This window comes from Siphateles boraxobius, unplaced genomic scaffold (assembly GCF_051911475.1).
Source record: "Siphateles boraxobius isolate OS27281-9 unplaced genomic scaffold, OSU_SipBor_1 53, whole genome shotgun sequence".
NCBI lineage: Eukaryota > Metazoa > Chordata > Actinopteri > Cypriniformes > Leuciscidae > Siphateles > Siphateles boraxobius.
Genome location: NW_027509175.1, coordinates 4,025,053 through 4,035,381, shown reverse-complemented (window position 1 = coordinate 4,035,381; position 10,329 = coordinate 4,025,053). Strand labels below are relative to the sequence as shown.

At 46.3% G+C, this 10,329-nt stretch overlaps 1 long non-coding RNA gene across 1 annotated transcript; it reads right to left on the bottom strand.

The window, feature by feature from the left end:
- Window positions 1-8,792: 8,792 nt before the first annotated feature.
- LOC143714013 (uncharacterized) lies at window positions 8,793-9,869 on the bottom strand. The gene is made up of 4 exons (XR_013195380.1): window positions 9,836-9,869; window positions 9,586-9,756; window positions 8,955-9,151; window positions 8,793-8,855 (listed from the first exon to the last, which is right to left on the bottom strand). It is a non-coding gene; the product is annotated as an uncharacterized LOC143714013 (long non-coding RNA).
- Window positions 9,870-10,329: the final 460 nt, after the last annotated feature.

The window sequence follows — 10,329 nt, the reverse complement described above, 5'->3', positions numbered from 1 at the left end:
CCTGGCTGATATGCGGGACACCGAGCGGACCTGTCTGCTCAACGCCCCCCTGTCCCAGGCCGGCCTCTTCGGCGGTGCAGTTGAGGACTTGGCCCAACAGTTCTCAACTGCCCAGAAACAGACTGAGGCAATCAAACACATTCTTCCCCACCCGGCCCGCTGCTGCCTCCACTCGCTCGGCCTGGGCAGACGCCTCAGCATGTTTCCCGCCGAGGGCGCCCTCCTGTGGCTCCCGCCCCTCCCGCCCGGACCACGCAGCAGCCTCCACCCAGGCCCGGTCGCAGAGGAAGCCGCAAGAAGGTGCCACAGCCCTTTCCTGCCCCGCCCCCCGCTAAACGCCAGGCCAAGCGGCGCTCCTGAGACGGGCTGCTCAGGGATGATGGTCGTTTTTCAGGAGATGGTGGCAGGACCACTCCTTCCCCCGGTGGAGGGCCGGGGGAGAATCTTTAGTTCTCCGCTCCCTGCTGCTCACCCACAGGTGGGCAGCACCCTAAAGTGGTTAAAAACAGAAAAGACCCCCTCTTCCCTGAGCTCACAGAGTTCTCGGGCGACACAGAGCGCCGCCGACAAGCCATGCTCTCCTCGCCCCCCCTCTGTCCCAGAGGCGGTTGACACGGCGTGCCGTCCACGGAACTCTTCGCCCTTGTCCCCCTCTGTCGCCATACCCCTGGCAGAGCAGGAGGGACGAGCAGCCTGGTCCTTCCCTGGCCCCCTCTGCCAGGGCGCGGTTGCTAACTGTGCCCCCACACCGGGCCGCTATGCCGTCCACGTCTGGGGTAGTTACTCCGCTTCGCTGCCCCCCCGGGGGGACCTCTGTGGTTCGCATGACCCCGCTGGTTCAGTTCCTGGGAGCCTGGTTAGAGCTTCCCCGTCTGTCCCGCTAGGTCGCGCGGACCGTCAGGCTCGGCTATGCGATTCAGTTCGCACCGTCTCCTCCTCGCTTCAGGGGAGTCAGCTCCACTTTGGTCGGTGACAATGCCCCCATTATGAGAGCAGAGATTGCCACCCTGCTGGTGAAGGGTGCAATCGAGACTATCCCTCCAGCCGAAATGTGGTCGGGCTTCTACAGCCCCTACTTCATTTTCCCCAAGAAAACCGGTGGGTTACGGCCAATCCTGGACTTGCGCGTGCTGAACCGCTCCCTTCACAGGATGCCGTTCAAGATGCTCACTGCCAAACGCATTTTCGAATGCGTACGGCCCCAGGATTGGTTTGCAGCGATCGACCTGAAGGACGACTACTTTCATGTCTCCATTCTTCCTCGACACAGACCGTTCCTACGGTTTGCTTTCGAGGGGCAGGCATACCAGTACGCGGTTCTCCCTTTCGGGCTAGCCCTGTCTCCTCGCGTCTTCACGAAGGTCTTCGTGGCTGCCCTTGTTCCCCTCCGGGAAAACGGGGTTCGCATCCTGAACTATATCGACGACTGGCTGATTGTAGCTCACTCTCGAGATCAGGTTTGCGAAAACAGGGACCTAGTGCTACGGCACCTAGCTCGTCTGGGCCTTTGGGTCAACTGGGAGAAGAGCAAACTTTGCCCCGTGCAGAGGATCTCTTTTCTCGGTACGGACATCGACTCGGTCGCCATGTCAGCGCAGCTTACGAGCGAGCTCGCGCAGTCACTGCTGACTTTTCACTGCTGACTTCACTGAGACGATTCGAGGGCAAGAGTGCGGTTCCACTGAAACTTTTTCAGAGGCTCCTGGGGCATATGGCATCTGCAGCTGCAGCTGCGGCAACGCCGCTCGTATTGCTTCATATGAGACTGCTTCAGCTTTGACTTCGCGACTGAGTGGGCATGGCAACAAGGCACGCTCCGAGTACCAGTTACTCCGACCTGCCGTCGGACCTTCACCCCGTGGTCGAACCTCAGTTTTCTCAGGGCGGGTGTTCCCCTGGAAGAAGCTTCCCGGCATGTTGTTGTCTCAACAGATGCCTCCACCACGGGCTGGGGCACCATGTGCAATGGACATGCTGCTGCGGGCTCCTGGACAGGACCCCAGCGGCTATGGCATGTCAATTTCCTCGAGTTGTTGGCAGTACGCCTTGCCCTGCACCCCTTCCGGGTGTTGCTCAGGGGTCAACACGTACTAGTCCGATCAGACAATACCGCCATTGTAGCGTACATCAACCGTCAAGGTGGTCTCCCGCAGTATGTCACAACTCGCTCGCCACCTCCTCCTATGGAGTCAGAAGCATTTTCATTCCAGGAGCTCTGAACTGTGCAGCCGACGAGCTTTCACGGCTTCAGCCCCTCCCTAGAGAATGGCGACTCCATCCCCAGTCAGTTCAGCTGATTTGGGACCAGTTCGGGGTAGCACAGATAGATCTGGTTGCCTCTCACGACTCGACCCATTGCGCCCTGTTTTATTCCCTGACCGAGGGCACGGTCGGCACGGATGCACTGGCGCACAGCTGGCCGCCGGGCCGCAAATATGCGTTTCCCCCAGTGAGACTTCTTGCGCAGACTCTGCGCAAGGCCAGGGAGGACGAGGAGCAGGTCATTCCGGTCGCACCGTACTGGCCCACCCGGACTTGGTTCCCCGAACTTGTACTCCTCGCGACAGCACTTCCTTGGCCCATTCCTCTGAGGAAGGTCCTCCTTTCTCATGGACGGGGCACCCTGTGGCACCCTCGTCCCGATCTATGGAGCCTTCACGTGTGGCTCCTGGATGGCTCGAGGCAGGTTTGAGTACCCTACCACCAGCGGTGGTGGCTACCATCACTTCCGCTAGAGCGTTGTCCAAGAGACACGTCTATGCGTTGAAGTGGAACCTCTTCGTCAACTGGTGCTCTCCCACCGAGAAGACCCCCGGAGATGCTCGATCAGCGTTGTGCTTTCCTTCCTTCAAGATGGGCTGGAGCGAAGGCTGTCTCCCTCCACCCTGAAGGTCTATGTTGCCGCTATTGCCGCACACCATGACCTCATCGAAGGTAAGTCGGTGGGGAAGCACAACCTGGTCATCAGGTTCCTGAGAGGAGCGAGGAGACTGAATCCTCCTCGCCCTCCTCTCGCTCCCTCTTGGGACCTCTCAGTGGTTCTAACTGCCCTGCAGAGTGCTCCCCTTGAGCCTCTGCAATCAGTCGAGCTTAAGTTCCTGTCAATGAAGACAGCGCTCCTGGTTGCACTGGCCTCCATCAAGAGGGTAGGGGACCTGCACGCATTCTCCGTTGACAAAGCGTGCCTGGAATTCGGGCCGGCTCACTCTCACGTGATCCTGAGACCCCGGCCTGGATATGTGCCCAAGGTTCCCACCACTCCCTTCCGGGACCAGGTGGTGAACCTGCAAGCGGTTGTCTCACTGGATAGTGGACGCCATTGCTTTGGCACCGAACACATTCGCCAGATTCTACAATCTCCAAGTGGAGCCTGTGTCCTCTCATGTATTCGCTTCAACCAGCTAGTACTGGACCCGCTCAGGTGTCTTTGCTTGCTCGCCATTCCACTCCACGGACTGGATACGTGCGATATTCTCCTCAGCTGAGCTTCCCCGAAAGCCCTGAGTTCCTCCAGCACTCCTGACGTCGGCACCAGTGTCTATTGCCTGCGCGTCGGCTAGGTTCCTCCCTTGTGCATGGTCCCTCCTCTGAGCGACCCCCACATGTGTATTTCCACTGTAAGCCTCTCTGAGCATGTGTCTTTCCCTTGGCAAGCCACCTTGCCACCCCTGGGGTTGAAATATTCCACCTGCGGCTGGACACCCCAGTGTCTCCATATGTTTCCTTCGGGTCATATGTGTATTCTCTAAGTCCCCCATAAGTAGTTGCAAAGTTACTTATAGTTAACAGAATGTTCAAAAGGGACATTTTGTCACATAGTTTTGTAACACATCTCATATTACTCTGCGTAAACAGGTACAGAGGGAGAAGGAGGGGCGGTTAAATGTACACTCTTATCAGACACAAATAGATGAAAACATCAAGGAACAGAGGTGATGATAGGGACAGTTCCAATCATCAAAAGACAGATCCTGTGGATGTCTGTTTGTAGGCTGGGGTCAAACTCATAGTCAGTTCCCAGACTCATCCGAACTTATCACTAGTCAGCCAGTCATGTCCACATATCACTGGGCTAAGTGATAAGATCCAATGAGAAAGGATCAGATAATTTCAACATAATTTAATCTCTCAGACTGAAATACACAAACACATGTTTGTGTGATTCAGTGGAGATTTATGTTAGTGATGAAGAAAGGCTTCAATGTTGGGGAAGCTAATTTGAGTAGTTTAATCATTTAAAACGTTAAAATATATTTGGTTGAAAATAATTATCAGATGAAATAGTTAAGAATAGCCATAAAACAAACAGATCAATTATATTACCAAAAAATAAAAAAAATAAAAATACCAATCCTAACATACCTAAATATATGATCTGCAATTTTTATAAAACCAGTTTATATAAATTAACTATTGAGAGAAGGGATGAATCTCTGGCTTCCCATTGCTTCATATGAAAGAGAAAGGTGACATTTTAGGTGAGCTCATTTAATTAGTTATCTTGATCATATCTGCGCAGCTCTCAGCATTGTTTGGCAGCAGTGTCTCTACATTACCAACATTACCACCTCGACACCTTTATGAAGTAATGAGATTAATCAGGTTATTGAAAACGCTGGCAACAAGTGTCCTTGAGCATGTAAGCCTGTAAATCTGTGTGTGTGAGAAAGAGAGCTGGAGAAAGATATAGAGAATGGAAATAGTCATTTTTATCCTATATTGTTTGTAGTTTTTGGTTATTTTGCGATTGTATAGGCTTTGAGAAATAACTAAAAACTTGTGACAGATCTTTGAACAACTAGCTTTGCATTTACTGAAAAATAATTGCACAACTTTGAATGTCTATCAACCAGTCATAATTGTGTTTTTGTGTGTGTTTGTATGTGAGTGTGTGTGTGTGTGTGTGTGTGTGTGTGTGTGTGAATGAATGAATGAATGAATGAATTAATGAATGAATGAATGAAAAAAAAAACATTTACACAAAAATATTGATAACAATTATTTTGGGCTGAACTATTTCGTTAGGTCTGTAGTTTCGTTTCTACTTTGATTGGTTTCTCCTTAACACTCGCCAGGTTAACATTGTTGTTCTCTATATGAAATTGCCCAAGGCCCGCATCAACCTAAGGGAATTATCGACAGTCAAATTCATAACATGAAAGTTGCTGAGGATATCAGAGTGTGTGTCTGTGTGTGTGTCTGTGTGTGTGTGTGTGTGTGTGTGTGTGTGTGTGTGTGTGTGTGTGTGTGTGTGTGTGTGTGTGTGTGTGTGTGTGTGTGTGAGTGCTACTGAATAAGTTATATAGCTGTTGGCTATTGGAAAGCAGTTGGTAAGATTTGAAGGATAAGGAGAGAGAGAGAGAGAGAGAGAGAGAGAGAGAGAGAGAGAGAGAGAGAGAGAGAGAGAGAGAGAGAGAGAGAGAGAGAGAGAGAGAGAGAGAGAGAGAGAGAGAGAGAGAGAGAGAAAGAGAAAGAGAGAGAGAGAGAACAATCAGAACTCAGCAGAAAGAGGAACAGAGAGGTTGAATTGACAGACCACCGAGGAGGCCGAAATGGAGTCATATTGCCGAAATAAGCAAAGGGTGTGACAGAGATAGAGGTAGTGATAAGGAGAGTGAAATGCCAGGGCATTTCAAAGATGGAAAAGATAAGACAGGAAGGATGGAGCCAAAGAGAGAGATAGGGTGAGAATTCCGCAAAGAAAGGGTGATCAAGGGAAAGGATGAATTGAGGTGAGGCAGCAGTAAACCACTGGACCTATCAAAGAGTCCTACATTTACTGAGGCTTGTGTGTGTGTGTGTGTGTGTGTGTGTGTGTGTGTGTGTGTGTGTGTGTGTGTGTGTGTGTGTGTGTGTGTGTGTGTGTGTGTGAGTGTGTGTGTGTGTTTGAGTGATTGCAGCATGGGAAAACGATCTAAACCTCTTGTCACATTGAGGTTTGAGGCATACTTCAGGAACAGCGCTGATATCTGGGTTACGATGACAGAAAACGTGAAGGGGAGAGAGATCTTGGGGGCAAGGCTAGTGAGACACAGAGAACACGAGAGCTGCAACAAATTCCTCTGGAGGGACGGAAAGATACATTTCTAGAGTGAAATAAATAATTATGAAAAGAAAGAGGGAAAGTGAAGAGGCCCGGTATACAGTATATTAAAAAAGTACTGGGTGTGCAGGTAGCAAGACATTTAGAGTCAGACCAAAAAGGTGCTAGATCTGCGGCTAGGACAGAAATGTCCAGCTGATTGAACCTATCTGAAATAGGAAGGATTTATGTTAACTTACACTTGAAATTTAATAAATCCTATGTTATCTTGATCTACATTTCACACTGATACTTTATCATGGCTTAAAAATGAATGGGTATTCAGGTTTTGAGATTTCGCTACATTTGTAAATCCTGTGTTAACATTCTCATTTGCATATTTATGAGGGCAATAACATTGCTTAGACAAATACAGCAGCTACTTGTTTTAATAACTGCGTGTTTATCTATGGAAAAGTCGGGACATGTACTAGGCCTGGTTGCCTTGTTAAACATAAAGCAATAATAATAATTATACTATTTTTTTAAAGTCTGTTTGACATTTTTGTTTGCCTATAGACATGGAGACCAAACACAGTGTGAAAGTTTCTGTGACTGTACAAAAGTGAATCAATATTTAATAAGGTACACAGAGGCTGTGTATGATTGGTTGTCTGTTGCTAAACAACTTGTACTGCATTGTTTTACACCTTTGGCCTCACAATTACTGTACAAATTGACTCCACAAAAGCGGTGCTAACTCTGCTCTGAATCTTGTTTCTTCAGCTTGTTAAATGGGTCCTATTATGCTTTTTTTACATTTCCAACTTTCTTTAGTGTGTGATGTTGCTGTTTAAGGATGAAAAAGGTCTCTAAATTTACAAAGCACAAATTCCACTCAAAATGAAGTTATTCTCGTTAAGCACCGTTTCTGAACTCCCTGAAATGCCTCGATTCTAGTTTTGAGTTTTCTTCCGAGAACATGCACGCCACAATATACCCTATTTTAAATAATTCCCACCCCAAACATACACAATAAAGTGGGAGAGAGCTGGGGTGTATTCCAGAAAGCAGGTTATGTGACATACCCGGGTATGTTTAAGAGTAATTAAGCGGATAACCTCAACTTTCGGTTCCAAAAACGGAGGTAACTTTCAGGGTATGTTAGTAGTCATAGCAACTCACTCTCTGAATTTAACCTGCTCCGGAGCAGGTTATGTTCCAGAGTTAGTTTGTTTCAGAGAGGTGACGGAGCATGGCGTGCCCTTTTGAAGACGATCCAGTGGATGTGGAAGCACAGATAATACGAAATCTTATCTGCCGTGAGAGGGTGATACGACCACGTATCGATGTGTTTTCGTATCCAAATGAATATTTGCGGGAGCGTTACCGTTTTTCAAAAGAATAGTTAATTTATTTAACGAAGATTTTGAAACCATACATAGCAAACGTGACACATCACGGATTAGCGCTTAACACGGAGCACATTTTGTGCATTGCCCTTCGCTTTTTTGCGACGGGGAGTTTTTTGTATACAGTAGGCGATGCAGAGCATGTGGGAAAGGCAACTGTGTGTAGGGCTGTTTGTAGAGTATGCATTGCACTCAAACGGTTCCTTCCCACTTTTGTACAGTTCCCTGGCCATAAACCACCGAGGGTCATTAAAGAGGAATTCCACAGAGTGGCGGGTTTGTCCGTTCTATGATATTCTATGACAGACCATTTACTTAATCTATCCATACTGTATACAGTCACAATCATTTTAAATGTTTCTAATTATATAACTTTCAATTTCAGGGTTCCCAAATGTGATTGGGTGCATTGATGGAACCCACATTCCCATTAAAGCTCCTTCAGTCAATGAAGTAGACTATGTTAATAGGAAGTCAATCCATAGCATGAATGTGCAGGTGACAATAGATTTTTTTGGGTGCTAAATGTTTGGGTGTTTAAACTATTAAATCACCCTCATCACTGGTCCTCACTAACTAGGTAATATGTGATGCAACCCACCTCATCACTAATTTTGAAGCCAAATGGCCAGGGTCTGTACATGATGCCAGAATGTTTAGGGAGTCATCATTGTGCCACAAATTTAACAGGGTATGTTTTGCCTTACACAATGTTTTTTTTATTTTTTGTTTTTTTACGCAATTATACTTTAACTACCTTTATAGGACACTTCAATGGTTACTTGCTGGGGGACAGAGGGTACTCTTGTCTGCCCTATATGATGACACCCTACCCTGAACCTGAGCCTGGACCACAGGCACAATTCAACCTGGCCCACAGCAGAACACGGGTCAAGGTGGAAATGACCATAGGCATCCTGAAGGCAAGGTTTCAGTGCCTGCGTGGGCTCAGGGTCAGCCCAGAAAGGTCATGTAACATCATAGCTGCTTGTGTTGTTCTTCACAACATTGCCACACTGAGAGGTCAGAGGGCCCCCCTTTCTCTTGATGAAGATAGCCAAGAGGAACCCCCAGTGAACCCAGTAGACCAAAGAGATGGCAGGGTGGTACGAGACTTGATTTGCCAAAATCACTTTAATTAAAACCAGTTAACAGTCAAGTGTTGTTAATTGTTTCTTTATTTCCTGTAACAAAAGACATTTGTATTTATTGTTTTAGATTTCATTCAACAACAAATGACAGATTAATGTTCACATACTGTTTCCCACCTTAAGCTGGTGCTCCAGCAATTCAATTTCAAGACTTGCCTTTTTTAGGTTAAGCCATTTCTCCTCCATTTGAAGCATTATAAGGTCCATCTCCATGTCACTTTTTCTGATTTGCTTTTGAAGGTGGACCTTATACAGCTCTTTGGCAGGCAACTAGAAAGACAGAATAATTAAACTTGACTGAACAAGTCTGTAATACAAACACAGACCAAATATTTAAATGAGGAAGGAGAACTGCAGAACGATTCTTACACTGCTAAGATTCTGTGTGGAGGTAGATGGACCCTCAGCTGTATTAAAATCTCCTGCCATATTCTGTAAAATGACAATGACAATTTATTTATTCTCTTATGTAAAAAAGGGGGAATGCATTCTATGCATCATACCTCTATGGGCCTCCCCACATTTTCTGTTTCTGTCACAGCAGAAGTGGTCTCTTCATCGTCATCCTACAGTGAAAATAAGGAAGGATGCTTGGTCTAGCTAGCAAACAGAAACCTAAAGACAATAATCACTTACAACTGTGACAGAGTGTGGTGTTGCAGGAGGATCCAACAATACAATGTGGCCATCAGCAACTGCAAGATAATTAAACCAATAAGATAATCATGCATTTTCAATACTTAATGTATATTCTTAAACAAATACAACTAATAAAGAAGGACATTAGGAACATCTAAGAGTACTAGTAATAAGATTACAGTATTCAGCATATGCAAAGCAGCATGCACACTGCACAAGTGAATCAATGAGTGTGAAATTGTTTTAAAATAAAATCAATGACTTTTAAAATGGTGACAGTGTTGATGATTTTCTTTATTAAAATACTGACAAAAACAGTGAAAACATCAATAAATCATAAGTATAAATATGGTACACCTACATTTTACTAAGCCACTTGTCTTGGTAGCTGAGTCTGACGAACTGCCCCCTGGAATCCCATCGACCACAGGTCGCCCTTTATTAAGGGACAGTGCCAGCTCCTCAGCTGGGGTGAGGGGAGGTGGAGGTGGACCCCCACCTGTTTTACGGGCCTCAGCCTTCTTTCTATTGGCTACATAGAAAACTAAATTACATTAAATACTAAATTACATGGCGTCAGTAACAAGTTTAGTAAGTTTAGAAAACATTACCTTGCTGGAGAATGTTTTTGTGTTTCATTTTGACTTGACTCACACTTCTTCTGGCTCCAGAAGGATTACACCTTATAATAAGAAGAAGCTAACATAACAAGCCAATTATGTGCATTTACTGTAATATTAAGAAATGTATGGAGGCCAACAAGTAAATAGGCTACTAGTCTATTTTTACATGCCCCAAAGAATTTTTGCCTAATGAAAGGGGAAAATAGCCCATTTATAATTTTCTAAACTCACGCATTTACTCTGTCCGTTATTTTTTGCCAAGCCAACTCTCTTTCTTTTGCTGATGCAGCAGTATTACTTTTTTTAGTTATAACGGGCTTATAGTCTTCATCAGCAAGCATTAAAACCTCCAACTCAGTTTCACTGAAGTATGTAGCTCGCTTTTTTTCTCCCTTGGTTTCCATGGTGACTCCTGAAATCGGCGATCCATTGAAAATGTCTTTATGTACTCGCCGTGCGCGCGCATTAACTCTAGGTTACCA